Source organism: Choloepus didactylus, chromosome 20, assembly GCF_015220235.1.
Source record: "Choloepus didactylus isolate mChoDid1 chromosome 20, mChoDid1.pri, whole genome shotgun sequence".
Classification (NCBI taxonomy): domain Eukaryota; kingdom Metazoa; phylum Chordata; class Mammalia; order Pilosa; family Megalonychidae; genus Choloepus; species Choloepus didactylus.
The window spans coordinates 10,674,970-10,689,696 of NC_051326.1; positions in this window are offsets into that span (position 1 = coordinate 10,674,970).

Consider the following 14,727-nt stretch of genomic DNA (forward strand, 5'->3'; position numbering starts at 1 on the left):
TGCTGGATGTGGGTGAGAAAAGTCACTTTAGAGATGCTGAAGGTAGAGTATGGTAGTGCCTCCAGGTCATCTGAGATTTTCACTGACAAAACTCTTGCCAGCAGCAACTTCCTCACCTGGTCCTGCCTAAGGACAAGAATATGTCCTTTATCATAAACAATGTTGATTTCTTCCTGAAAATGTCAAACCAAGAAACACAGACCAAGCTCGCATTTCGCCCTTGCTCAGGCACTCTGAGGGGTATGAAAGTACAAACCACATCAGGTTAGCCTAGAACGCCGCAGTGTGCTGGGTGAGATGGAAGCTGATGGAAGCTTCTGGGGCTCAGGTCAGGGAAGCAAGCTGCGCGGGAGCAGGCGGGAGGCTTCTTGAAGACAGGGACTAAACTTCAGTTCAATGCCCGTTCCGGTATCCCAAACATTAAGAAGTGGCTGACAGATGTTTATGGACCTGACTAGGTTCTGGAAGACTAAGATGGTCAGAGATGGAGGTTCAAAGAGAAAGTATTTATATGAAGGGGAAGGTTGAGCTAAGGATAACCGGGATTCCCTAAGAATTTAGGAGATGAGATAGCTAGGTAAGCTGTGGAAAGCATCCGAGGCCAGGCCAAGGAATTCGGACTTTCATCTGATAGGCAATAAAGAGCAATTATGATATGCTTTTAAGTAAAATATTCCATCTTGTTAGGAAAATTCTGGAGTGAAAATGTAGTTTCATTTCCAATATTGAGTTCAAAACCTTGCAGAGCTCTCATGTTAAGTAATAGAGGAAATCCTTAAACATCGAGTCATTTTTCAATGATGGAATATATGTCTTCGATTAATCATGAGGATATTTCCTTTCTAATTGTGTCTCCTTTCATCTATCTCTATTTCATACATTTTTTAGGTACTAAAAATCTGCTGCTTTGAAAGCATAATAAGAGATTTCTTTTTGTGCTGATTGTGTTCATTTTTGCACAAAAAAGTATTATAGTTATGAAGATGTTATAATAATAGGCTCGACAGCAAGTGATATAAACCCACTGAAGGACAGTGACCTCATATTACATTTTATATTGTCTTGAAACAAAATGTCTAATGATGCCTCCAGTGACAACTTCAGTACAAGGGTAAACAATCCCTGATTTGCGTGGTCATCAAGTAAAATTATGGAAAGAGAATTATGTCTCATGAAAGGGTCTCTTTGGAAGTGAAATATGAAAGTAGGGTGTTACTTCTGAATTTTTTTTGTATATGCTATCAGAATTAAATCAACCATGAAATGAAAGGGGTCTAGCACATTCACGCTTACATATGCTAAGTATAGAGAGGTAGCTAAGCTAATAGATTACCCTGAACTGGCAAAACCTGGCTATATATTCAGATAAACACAAAGTCAGGTGAACAAACACAGCTTTGCAGCCCCCAGAGGTACAGTGAAGCTAGCATTGCCTGCTCCTCTGTATTCTGCAGGAATTCTAATTTTAATATCAGCCTGGATCTGCACTTAGCAAATCTCCAACCCTTGCACACAGATTTAGAATTGTACCTGACATATCCTAAAATGATACTTTGATTTTTCACTCTCAAACCATGCAATTTTGCTTTCTAAAACTTCAGCTGAGAATGAATGTATTTAACATTTGGCTCTGGCAGGAAAAAAATGTTTCAGCAGAGAAATACATGTCTCCATGAACACAATCGTGAATGCAAACTCTACGCAATTAAAGCAAAAGGGTATGTAGCACATAGTAGGTGATCAATTCCACTGATCCCTTGAATTTCATGAACTAAATGATCAGAATTCAAAATTGTATGTGTAATTTGGAAAAAATTGTAAGTGAATATATGGTGCCCAGAACAACCAGAGATGGGAGAAAAATGAAGAATTTTCCCAAGGCCACAGGAAGAATGGGGAATCTAGAGGCCCCAGGGGAATGATTCATAAGAGAGAGCATCACAATAGCTGCCATGCCATCCTGTTTTAGCTCTTCAAAGTACTGTGCTCCAGAATAGCACAGCCCCTCCCCCCACACCCCTGCAAAGAGGCCAGAGGCACATGTCCTTAGATTTGACTCTAAGGACAGGTAGTGAAGGCAAAGAGTACTATATTTGAGTTCCAGTTTGTGACAGCAGGAAAATCACTCCACTTATCTATTCCACTGTTTCATCTGCTAAAGAAAGGTTTTGAAATAAGTGGTTTCGTGTGGCTGCAATGTTGCCCTGTTTAGGAAGAAGAATTATCTATAATGACACTAGAGGTTATTCTTATCCCCAATTCTCTATTGTAATTCCCAAACTCCCCCAGAAAGGAAAGGTGGTTTTCAGGTGAGCATTTTGAAGAGCTAGAATAACAGAATTAGCAAATCTGAGTTATGCAATTATCAAATTTGAGCCCCTTGCAGGATAAAGGTCCAATTAGGAAGCCTTATGCAGCTGCATATTTGACAGAGGGAGACACTGAAAAGGCCAAATGTGCACCTGTAAAGAACATGAGGCGGTCCACGTGCTCCAGACTCCTGACTATTTTCTGAGCTCTGGGTCTCAGGGCCAGAGATATTAATTCTGTCTTTCATTTCTTGAGTGCGTGCTGTGTGTTAGATGCCATTCTAGGTGACTGGATTCAATAATAAACAAACCAAAAAAAAAAAAAAAAAAAAAGTCCCTGTACTGATGGAGCCTACATTCTAGAAAGGGGAGACAGGCAATAAACAAAAAATGAAAAAAATATGTTGGGCAGGGCTAGGTGCTAAGAAGAGAAAGGAATAAAGTAGGCTGAAGGGAGACTGGGAGTGCCTGTGGGAAATGCTACCAGTTGTGGGCTGGTCAGCAGAGGCCTTTCTGGGGTAGTAACCTCTGAGCAGACACATGCAGGAGGCAAAGAGGCAGCCATATGGATAACTAAGAAAATCATACCCACCTGTAGACACAAGAGGGGCAAATCAAGCCCTGGAAAGTGCTTGGTGAATTTGAGGAGCCATATCGAAATTCAGAAACTAAGGAAATATGAGGCTGGAATGGCAACAAGAAGGGAGAAAGGGAGACAGAGCAGGTGACCGGCTCATGCGAGGACCCATGGGTGATTCTGCATGGTAAAACCATCGCTTTTACTCTGAGTCAAATAAGAAACTATCCAAAGACTTTTCTCGACTGGTAATGTGACCTAAATTAAATTTTAGAAAGATCACTCTGGAGGTGATCTTGATGGAGAACGGATTTTGAGGAAGCAAGCATATGAGAAGAGAATCAGTTGAGGAGGCTATTGTGATATGCCAAGCAAGAGATGATGATGGTATTGGCAGGAGGGGTAGTGACAAATGGAAAAAGGTGGTCAGATACTGTATATTTTTACAATCGCTAACAGGACTTGCTGATGGGTTGATATGAACTCTAAAGGGTGAAGTTCTCACTCCGTGGAATCCACGATGAATTCTTGGCAGAGGGACAGTAAGTATAAGGGAAATCACATAAAATGGGATTCTGACAGCATGGGAGTCAGCAGAATGAAGGAGATGTGGAGTTGAATAGGTAAAGTAAGCAAGGCCTATCTGAAAAGTCAACTTCAATGCATAGAAGGCTCAAAGGTTGTTGAATGACAAGATAATTCCTTACAACACCATGTAAGATACTCATCAATATTCTCTGCCTCCTTGTGTTTACCAAGTCTTAGAAATGAAGCCATCATATGTAGCCATGTGGTGACACATGTGAATTAGGGAGAAGGCAGCTTTTCCCAGGCTGGATGTAGGAATCAAGAAAATCTGATTGATAACTCAAACCCATTGGACTTCAAATATCAGTAATCTGAAGGAAATCATGAGCTTGACTTTATACTCAGTTGCTCTGATTGTCCGTCACACTCAGATAAGTGGCAGTAGCAACATGTCACCATAATTTTCTTTTCAGAATACGCCAGAACTTAAAATGCTTGATGTGACCATGTCACAGTGGATATACAGTGAGCTTGACTATTCCAGCCACTGATTTGTGTCTATGAGTCACGCATCACATCTAATGAAACCTGGTACTGCCCATGGTGACTGTCAGTACAAACTACTCAAGGAAAATTGCATCATGCTGGTACACACATACACACACACACACACACACACACACCCTGTTCAAGTTATGCAACTTTAATTTGATTAATTCTGATATTTTAATATCCTATATAATACTTTAAAAATAATTACTTCTGTCCATCAGTTATTTTGGTAATAAATTCTAAGTTCACTCCTTCTGGCAATATTTATGCTCAAGCTAAGGGTTTCCTCATTTCAAAATCTCTAGTTGTTCATGATATTTTCTAATAGAACATAGCTAATTTTCTACTAGGTCTAATTCTAGATCAGTAAGTATTAATTGGCAGCACATTGTTTATTTATCCATCTTAGGCCTTTAGGAGAGGAGGTCAACAATGAGAAGCCAGAAGGAGATACTGGGATATATGACTAAGTAAGAGTTTCTGTTCTCTCCCCATAGCCTGTTACGCATTATCAATTTCTGGATGTCCTTCCAGTCCCTTGAATTTCCTGTTATTCCATCTGAACAGGTAAGCTCAAAGTGGAGACAAATCTCCTGCCATGTGGGCAGAGGATACAGGAGGCTGCATTTCCACAGCACTGGGCCACTGGAGTTTCGTTGGGTCTGGTTTAAGGAGTACTGGAAATCCCAGAAATTTCTTGTGATGCCTGATTCAGAGACTGAAATATTAGCATCGTGGATGCATCTCTTTGTTTTACAGATTGCCTCTCTGCACTTTTAAATCATTATGGCTGGGTTTATTTGAGTCTTTCCTCAGTGAATAGAAGTTTCCAGTAAAAGCACTGCAATGGAAGAAGGAAGGAGGAGGGAGAGCCACTACTAAAAGATTTGAAACAAACCCAGAAGGGCATTGGAAAGGGAAGGGACAGATATCAAAAAGTAACCTCTCCATATTGCCTAAAACTGGGCCTTTCAGGATGATGGAGGACACAGGGTTAAAATAGGAGAAGGATGGGGAATTGCCCATTGGATTGGCAAGATGAAGTTAGTTGGCTATCTTGTTAAGTCCAGTGGTGGGAATGAAGGCCCAAATGGAGTGGGTGAGGTGGCAGTGGAACTTCTATTCTCATAATAAAAAGATATAACTGGGAAGCAGAAGCAGTCAGGGACCTTTGGGAGGTCTTCAATCACTGGTGCCTAAGCATGCCTGGAACTGTTGTATCACTCACCCGCCAGAACTCATGAGGATCCAAGTACTTTGATTAAAGATTGCGCTCCATGGCAAAAATGGAATAAAATGGGATTCATAGGATTAAATGAGGGACTTGAAAAGATGAACCACTTCAAGAAAATTTAACTTTGAAAGGAAAGGAAGAGAAGCGGGGCAAGATGGTGGATTGGTGAGGTGTATGTTTCAGTTACTCCTCCAGGGAAGTAGGTAGAAAGCCAGGAACTGCGTGGACCAGACACCACAGAGCAATCTGACTTTGGGCATACTTCATACAACACTCATGAAAACCTGGAACTGCTGAGATCAGCGAAATCTCCCAATACAGAAAGCCTCAAAGACTTGCAATTTGGGCAGGTCAAGACAAGAGCAGAACTAAGAGAGCTCTGAGACAAAAGGCAATAATCCAGTGGCTGAGAAAATTCACTAAACACCACAACTTCCCAAGAAAAGGGGGGCGTCCGCTCACAGCCATCATCCTGGTGGGCAGGAAACACTCCTGCCCGTCACCAGTCCCATAGCGAGAGCTGCCCCAGACAACCCAGTGTGATGGAAGTGCTTCCAATAACATGCATACACCACAAAATTGGGCATGGACATTAGCCTTCCCTGCACCCTCAGCTGGTTGTCCCAGAGTTGGGAAGGTGGAGCAGTGGGAATTAACAAGCCCCATTCAGACATTATTTCAGCAGACTAGGAGCCTCCCTACAAGGCTGGCAGCTCAGAACTGCCCTGGGGGGACAGCACTCACCTGTGACATAGCACAGTCATCCCTCAACAGAGGACCAGGGGGTGCAAGGCCTGGAAGAGGGACCTACTCGCAAGTCTCAGGGGCCACACTCCAATACAAAGGACTTGTGGGTTAGTGGCAGAAACAAACTGTGGCAGGACTGAACTGAAGGATTAGACTATTGCAGCAGCTTTAAAACTCCAGGAACACCAGGGAGATTTGATTGTTAGAGTCGCCCCCCTCCCTGACAGCCCAGACACATACCCCTTATACAGGGCGGGCAACACCAACTAGACACGCAAGCTTGGTACACCAATTGGACCCCACAAGACTTACTCCCCCACTCACCACAAAGGCAAAGCAGGGGAGAACTGGCTTGAGGGGAACAGGTGGCTCGTGGACGCCACCTGCTGGTTAGTCAGAGAAAGCGTACTCCATGAAGCTGTACATCTGACAAATTAGAGATAAGGATTTCAATTGGTCTACAAATCCTAAAAGAACCCTATCAAGTTAAGCAAATGCCAAGAGGCCAAAAACAACAGAAAATTTTAAAGCATATGAAAAAAACAGACGCTATGGATAACCCAAGCCCAAGCACCCAAATCAAAAGATCAGAAGAGACACAGTACCTAGAGCAACTAATCAAAGAACTAAAGATGAACGATGAGACCATGGCATGGGATATAAAGGACATCAAGAAGAGTGTGGAACAAGATACAAAGGACATCAAGAAGACCCTAGAAGAGCATAAAGAAGACATTGCAAGACTAAATAAAAAAAAATAGATGATCTTATGGAAAGTAAAGAAACTGTTGACCAAATTAAAAAGTTTCTGGATACTCATAGTACAAGACTAGAGGAAGCTGAACAACGAATCAGTGACTTGGAAGATGACAGAACAGAAAATGAAAGCACAAAAGAACGAATGGGGAAAAAATCGAAATGGACCTCAGGGATATGATAGATAATATAAAACGTCCAAATATAAGACTCATTGGTGTTCCAGAAGGAGAAGAAAAGGGTAAAGGTCTTGGAAGAGTATTCAAAGAAATTGTTGGGGAAAACTTCCCAAATCTTCTAAACACCATAAATACACAAATCATAAATGCCCAGTGAACTCCAAATAGAAGAAATGCAAATAAACCCACTCCAAGACATATTCTGATTACACTGTCAAATACGGAAGAGGGGCATGTTCTGAAAGCAGCAAGAGAAAAGCAATTCACCACACACAAAGGAAACAGCATCAGACTAAGTAGTGACTACTCAGCAGCCACCGTGAAGGTGAGAAGGCAGTGGCATGACATATTTAAAATTCTGACTGAGAAAAATTTCCAACCAACAATACTTTATCCAGCAAAGCTCTCCTTCAGATTTGAGGGAGAGCTTAAATTTTTCACAGACAGACAAATGCTGAGAGAATTTGCTAACAAGAGACCTGCCTTACTGGAGATACTAAAGGTAGCCCTACAGGCAGAGAAACAAAGAAAGGATGGAGAGACACGGAGAAAGGTTCAGTACTAAAGAGATTCGGTATGGGTACATTAAAGGATATTAACAGAGAGAGGGAAAAATACATATGACAAACATAAACCAAAGGATAAGATGGCTGATTCAAGAAATGCCTTCACAGTTATAACGTTGAATGTAAATGGATTAAACTCACCAATTAAAAGGTATAGATTGGCAGAATGGATCAAAAAAAAATGAACCATCAATATGCTGCATAAGAGACTCATCTTAGACACAGGGACACAAAGAAATTGAAAGTGAAAGGATGGAAAAAATATTTCATGCAAGCTACAGCCAAAAGAAAGCAGGTGTAGCAATATTAATCTCAGATAAAATAGACTTTAAATGCAGGGATGTTTTGAGAGAAAAAGAAGGTCACTACATACTAATAAAAGGGGCAATTCAACAAGAAGAAATAACAATCATAAATGTTTATGCACCCAATCAAGGTGCCACAAAATACATGAGAGAAACATGCAAAACTAAAGGAAGCAATTGATGTTTCCACAATAATTGTGGAAGACTTCAACACATCACTCTCTCCTATAAATAGATCAACCAGAAGACCAATAAGGAAACTGAAAACCTAAACAATCTGATAAATGAATTGGATTTAACAGACATATATAGAACATTACATCCCAAATCACCAGGATACACATACTTCTCTAGTGCTCACGGAACTTTCTCCAGAATAGATCATATGCTGGGACATAAAACAAGCCTCAATAAATTTGAAATTATTCAAAGCACATTCTCTGACCACAATGGAATACAATTAGAAGTCAATAACCATCAGAGACCTAGAAAATTCACAAATACCTGGAGGTTAAACAACACACTCCTAAACAATCAGCAGGTTAAAGAAGAAATAGCAAGAGAAATTGCTAAATATGTAGAGATGAATGAAAATGAGAACACAACATACCAAAACATATGGGATGCAGCAAAAGCGGTACTGACGGGGAAATTTATAGCACTAAACACATATATTAAAAAGGAAGAAAGAGCCAAAATCGAAGAACTAATGGATCAACTGAAGAAGCTAGAAAATGAACAGCAAACCAATCCTAAACCAAGTAGAAAAAAAGAAATAACAAGGATTAAAGCAGAAATAAATGACATAGAGAACAAAAAAAAAAAAAAAAAAGAGAGAGGATAAATAACACCAAAATTTGGTTCTTTGAGAAGATCAACAAGACTGACAAGCCCCTAGCTAGACTGACAAAATCAAAAAGAGGGAATACCCATATAAACAAAATAATGAATGAGAAAGGTGACATTACTGCAGATCCCGAGGAAATTAAAAAAATTATAAGAGAATACTATGAACAACTGTATGGCAACAAACTGGATAATGTAGAGGAAACAGACAATTTCCTGGAAACATATGAACAACCTAGACCGACCAGAGAAGAAACAGAAGACCTCAACCAACCAATCACAAGCAAAGAGTTCCAATCAGTCATCAAAAAGCTTCCCACAAATAAATGCCCAGGGCCAGATGGCTTCACAGGGGAATTCTACCAAACTATGCAAAAAGAATTGACACCAATCTTACTTAAACTCTTTCAAAACATTGAAGAAAATGGAACACTACCTAACTCATTTTATGACGCTAACATCAATCCGATACCAAAACCAGGCAAAGATGCTATAAGAAAGGAAAACTACCAGCCAATCTCCCTAATGAATATAGATGCAAAAATCCTCAACAACATACTTGCAAATCGAATCCAAAGACACATTAAAAAAAACATACACCATGACCAAGTGGGGTTCATTCCAGGTATGCAAGGATGGTTCAACATAAGAAAATCAATCAATGTATTACAACACATTAACAAATCAAAAGGGAAAAATCAAATGATCATCTCGATAGATGCTGAAAAAGCATTCGACAAAATCCAACATCCCTTTTTGATAAAAACACTTCAAAAGGTAGGAACTGAAGGAAACTTCCTCAATATTATAAAGAGCATATATGAAAAACCCACAGCCAGCATAGTACTCAATGCTGAGAGACTGAAAGCCTTCCCTCTAAGACCAGGAACAAGACAAGGATGCCCGATATCACCACTGTTATTCAACATTGTGCTGGAAGTGCTAGCCAGGGCAATCCGGCAAGACAAAGAAATAAAAGGCATCCAAATTGGAAAGGAAGAAGTAAAACTGTCATTGTTTGCAGATGATATGATCTTATATCTGGAAAACCCCGAGAAATTGACGATACAGCTACTAGAGCTAATAAACAAATTTAGCAAAGTAGCAGGATACAAGATTAATGCACATAAGTCAGTAATGTTTCTATATGCTAGAAATGAACAAACTGAAGAGACACTCAAGAAAGATATACCATTTTCAATAGCAACTAAAAAATTCAAGTACCTAGGAATAAACTTAACCAAAGATATAAAAGACCTATACAAAGAAAACTACATAACTCTATTAAAAGAAATAGAAGGGGACCCTAAAAGATGGAAAAATATTCCATGTTCATGGATAGGAAGGCTAAATGTCATTAACATGTCAATTCTACCCAAACTCATCTACAGATTCAATGCAATCCCAATCAAAATTCCAACAACCTACTTTGCAGACTTGGAAAAGCTAGTTATCAAATTTATTTGGAAAGGGAAGATGCCTCGAATTGCTAAAGACACTCTAAAAAAGAAAAACGAAGTGGGAGGACTTATACTCCCTGACTTTGAAGCTTATTATAAAGCCACAGTTGTCAAAACAGCATGGTACTGGCACAAAGATAGACATATTGATCAATGGAATCGAATTGAGAATTCGGAGATAGACCCCCAGATCTATGGCCGACTGATCTTTGATAAGGCCCCCAAAGTCACTGAACTGGGTCATAATGGTCTTTTCAACAAATGGGGCTGGGAGAGTTGGATATCCATATCCAAAAGAATGAAAGAGGACCCCTCCCTCACACCCTACACAAAAATTAACTCAAAATGGACCAAAGATCTCAATATAAAAGAAAGTACCATAAAACTCCTAGAAGTTAATGTAGGAAAACGTCTTCAAGACCTTGTATTAGGTGGACACTTCCTAGACTTTACACCCAAAGCACAAGCAACAAAAGAACAAATAGATAAATGGGAACTCCTCAAGCTTAGAAGTTTCTGGACCTCAAAGGAATTTCTCAAAAAGGTAAAGAGGCAGCCAACTCAATGGGAAAAAATTTTTGGAAACCATGTATCTGACAAAAGACTGATATCTTGCATATATAAAGAAATCCTACAACTCAATGACGATAGTCCAGACAGGCCAATTATAACATGGGCAAAAGATATGAAAACACAGTTCTCTGAAGACGAAATACAAATGGCCAAGAAACACATAAAAAAATGTTCAGCTTCACTAGCTATTAGAGAGATGCAAATTAAGATCACAATGAGATACCAATTAGAATGGCTGCCATTAAACAAACATGAAACTACAAATGCTGGAGGGGATGTGGAGAAATTGGAACTCTTATTCATTGTTGGTGGGACTGTATAATGGTTCTGCCACTCTGGAAGTTAGTCTGGCAGTTCCTTAGAAAACTAAATATAGAGTTACCCTTTGATCAGCGATTGCGCTTCTCGGTACATACCCGGAAGATCTGAAAGCAGTAACACGAACAGATATCTGCACACCAATGTTCATAGTAGCATTATTCACAATTGCCAAGAGATGGAAACAACCCAAATGTCCTTCAACAGGTGAGTGGATAAATAAAATGTGGTATATACACACGATGGAATACTACACGGTAGTAAGAAGGAACGATGTCATTGAACATACGACAAATGGATGAACCTTGAAGACATAATGCTGAGCGAAATAAGCCAGGCACAAAAAGAGAAATATTATATGCTACCACTAATGTGAACTTTGAAAAATGTAAAACAAATGGTTTATAATGTAGAATGTAGGGGAACTAGCAATAGAGACCAATTAAGGAAGGGGGAATAATAATCCAAGAAGAACAGATAAGCTATCATGGGTAAATTTAACATTCTGGGAATGCCCATGAATGACTATGGTCTGTTAATATCTGATGGGTATAGTAGGAACAAGTAGGAACAAGTTCACAGAAATGTTGCTGTATTAGGTTACTTTCTTGGGGTAGAGTAGGAACATGTTGGAAGTTGTATTAGTTAGGGTTCTCCTTGGATACAGAATCAATGAGAGATGTCTCTGATTATCAAATTGTAAAAGTGACTCACGCAACTGCGGGAGCGCACGAGTCCAAATTCTGCAGAGCCGTCAACAAGCTGTCAACTCCAAGAAGACGTCCGACGAGCTCCTTGGGAAAAGAACCGACATCTTTGACGAACTCTTCAGGAAACGAACCGGCAACTTCGACGAGCTCCCCAGGAAATGCTTCACTGAGCAGCTGAAGAAGAAGTGAAGGTTCTCTAACCGTCTGGCTTATAAGCCTCCAACTGATCACCCGGACCAAATCCAGCCAATTGCATTCTCTCATTGTGGAAGGCACACCCATTGATGAGTCATCAGTCAGCTGCAGTCAATTGACTGATGATCCGACAAACCAGCCCGTTGTTCTAGTTTGCTAATGCTGCAGAATGCAAAACACCAGAGATGGATTGGCTTTTATAAAAAGGGGGTTTATTTGGCTACACAGTTACAGTCTTAAGGCCATAAAGTGTCCAAGGTAACACATCAGTAATCGGGTACCTTCACTGGAGGATGGCCAATGGCGTTTGGAAAACCTCTGTTAGCTGGGAAGGCACGTGGCTGGCGTCTGCTCCAAAGTTCTGCTGTCAAAATGGCTTTCTCCCAGGACGTTCCTCTCTAGCAAGCTTGCTCCTCTTCAAAACATCACTCACAGCTGCACATCTTAGGTTAGTTGCTTTTTTCTTACTCCTTTGTTATGGTCTCTTTGAAATGTTCTTTTATTGTATGTTTTTTTTAAATTTTTTTATTTTTCATACAGTTGATTTAGAAAAAAAAAAGTATAAAAACAAAAAAAAAACAAAAAAAAAGGAAAAAAAATATGCAGAGCCCCCTTGAGGAGCTGGTGGAGAATGCGGGGGTGTTGGGCTCCCCCACCTCGATAGTTGCTGATGTGCTCACAGACATAGGGGACTGGTGGTTTGATGGGCTGAGCCCTCTACCACAGGACCTACCCTTGGGAAGACTGATGCTGCAAAGGAGAGGCTAGGCCTCCCTACAATTGTGCCTAAGAGCCTCCTCCCGAATGCCCCTTTGTTGCTCCGATGTGGCCCTCTCTCTCTAGCTAAGCCAACCTGGCAGGTGAAATCACTGCCCTCCCCCCTACATGGGATCTGACACCCAGGGGAGTGAATCCCCCTGGCAACGTGGAATGTGACTCCCGGGGAGGAATGTAGACCTGGCATCGTGGGATGGAGAACATCTTCTTGACTGAAAGGAGGATGTGAAAGGAAATGAAATAAGCTTCAGTGGCAGAGAGATTCCAAAAGGAGCCGAGAGGTCACTCTGGTGGGCACTCTTATGCACACTTTAGACAACCCTTTTTAGGTTCTAAAGAATTGGGGTAGCTGGTGGTGGATACCTGAGACTATCAAACTACAACCCAGAACCCATGAATCTCGAAGACAATTGTATAAAAATGTGGCTTATGAGGGGGGACAGTGGGATTGGGGGGCCCATGGGGATCACACTCCCGTTTGTCTAGTTTGTGGATGGATGAGTGGAAAGGTGGGGGAAGGAAACCAACAAACAAACAGACAAGGGCGCCCAGTGTTCTTTTTTACTTCAGTTGCTCTTTTTCACTTTAATTATTATTCTGGTTATTTTTGTGTGTGTGGTAATGAGGGTGTCGGGGATTGATTTAGGTGATGAATGTACAACTATGTAATGGTACTGTGAACAATCGAATGTACAATTTGTTTTGTATGACTGCGTGGTATGTGAATATATCTCAATAAAATGAATATTAAAAAAAAATGACTGCCATAGCATTTCAACCTGGAAAACGTAAGAACTATATATAGTAGTTAAATACATATGCAAACAATGCTCATGACAAATACACAAAGAGCCCTAAACGTATTCATGCTCCATTAATTCCTCTTCTAAGAATTTATCCTAAAGAAGTACACAATCAGAGCTGTTCATAAAGACGTATATACATTATCACTCACAACCATGTTTTCTATATTGGGGAAAATTAGAAGCAACCTAAATTGCCAAATTTGGGAATTGGGTTACATAAACAACTGCATATTTATTTCATATTCACACAGCCATTAAAATCCAGTTTTGAAAAGAATATTTAACAATTGAAACATGCTCAAAAATATTGTTAAATGCTAAAAGGAGGTATGAAACAGTAGAGCACAAGCTCATTTTTTTATGAATATATATATATATGTATCAGGAAAAATAAAAAAACTATTGATAAAAAAAAAGGAAAGGAAGAAAAGATATCGTTATTTGAAAAAATAAGTTTAGTGAAGGATTGTGTGTGTGTGTGTGTGTGTGTGTGTGTGAGAGAGAGAGAGAGAGAGAGACAGAGTTTTTATTCTCAATAAAAACAATACCTAATAATTATTAAATGATTATTCCATTCCAGGTTTTGGTCTATATTCACCACACCCCCCAACCCCACCCCACTATACAGAAGAGAGACTGAAGCGCAGAGATGTAGTCAACTTGCTCAAGGTCATGTAGAAGGTGCATGGAAAAACCAAGATTTTATTCCATGCAATCGGGCTGTAAAGCCTACACAATTAACAGTTATGTTTTACTAACGCCTGAAGAAATTAGGAAGCCTCACTTGTTTTTTCATACTCCCTATTCTAGCACTATAACAATATACTGTCATTTATGCGTTTATATGCCTATGCCTCAGTTTCTTTATACTGTGTAATTCTTACGGCAGGAACTGAAATATTCTTTGTCTCCTCAAGAACATAAATGTTACCTGGTAAATAATAACAATAAAAAATGACACCAAATATTTATCTAGGATTGACATTATGCCAGATGCCATGGGAAATGCTTTGTTCAAGTAATGATTTCTGGAAAGAAAGAAGGAAAGAACAGAAGGAGGGATGTGGGAGGAAGGGAGAAAGAGAAAGAATAAAAGGGAAGGAAAAGGAAAAGGAAAGGAAAGGAAACCTAGGTAGGTTGATTCTGACTTTAAAGGCAGTCTTCCTTGAAGAAAAACAGAAGGTAAAGAGCCAGTGGAGAAGCAGCAGATATTTTATGAGAACATGAACTAGATTTTATTTTTGCTTTGGCTCAATGTTTCTAAATTTCAGCCTAAGATTTAATGTAAA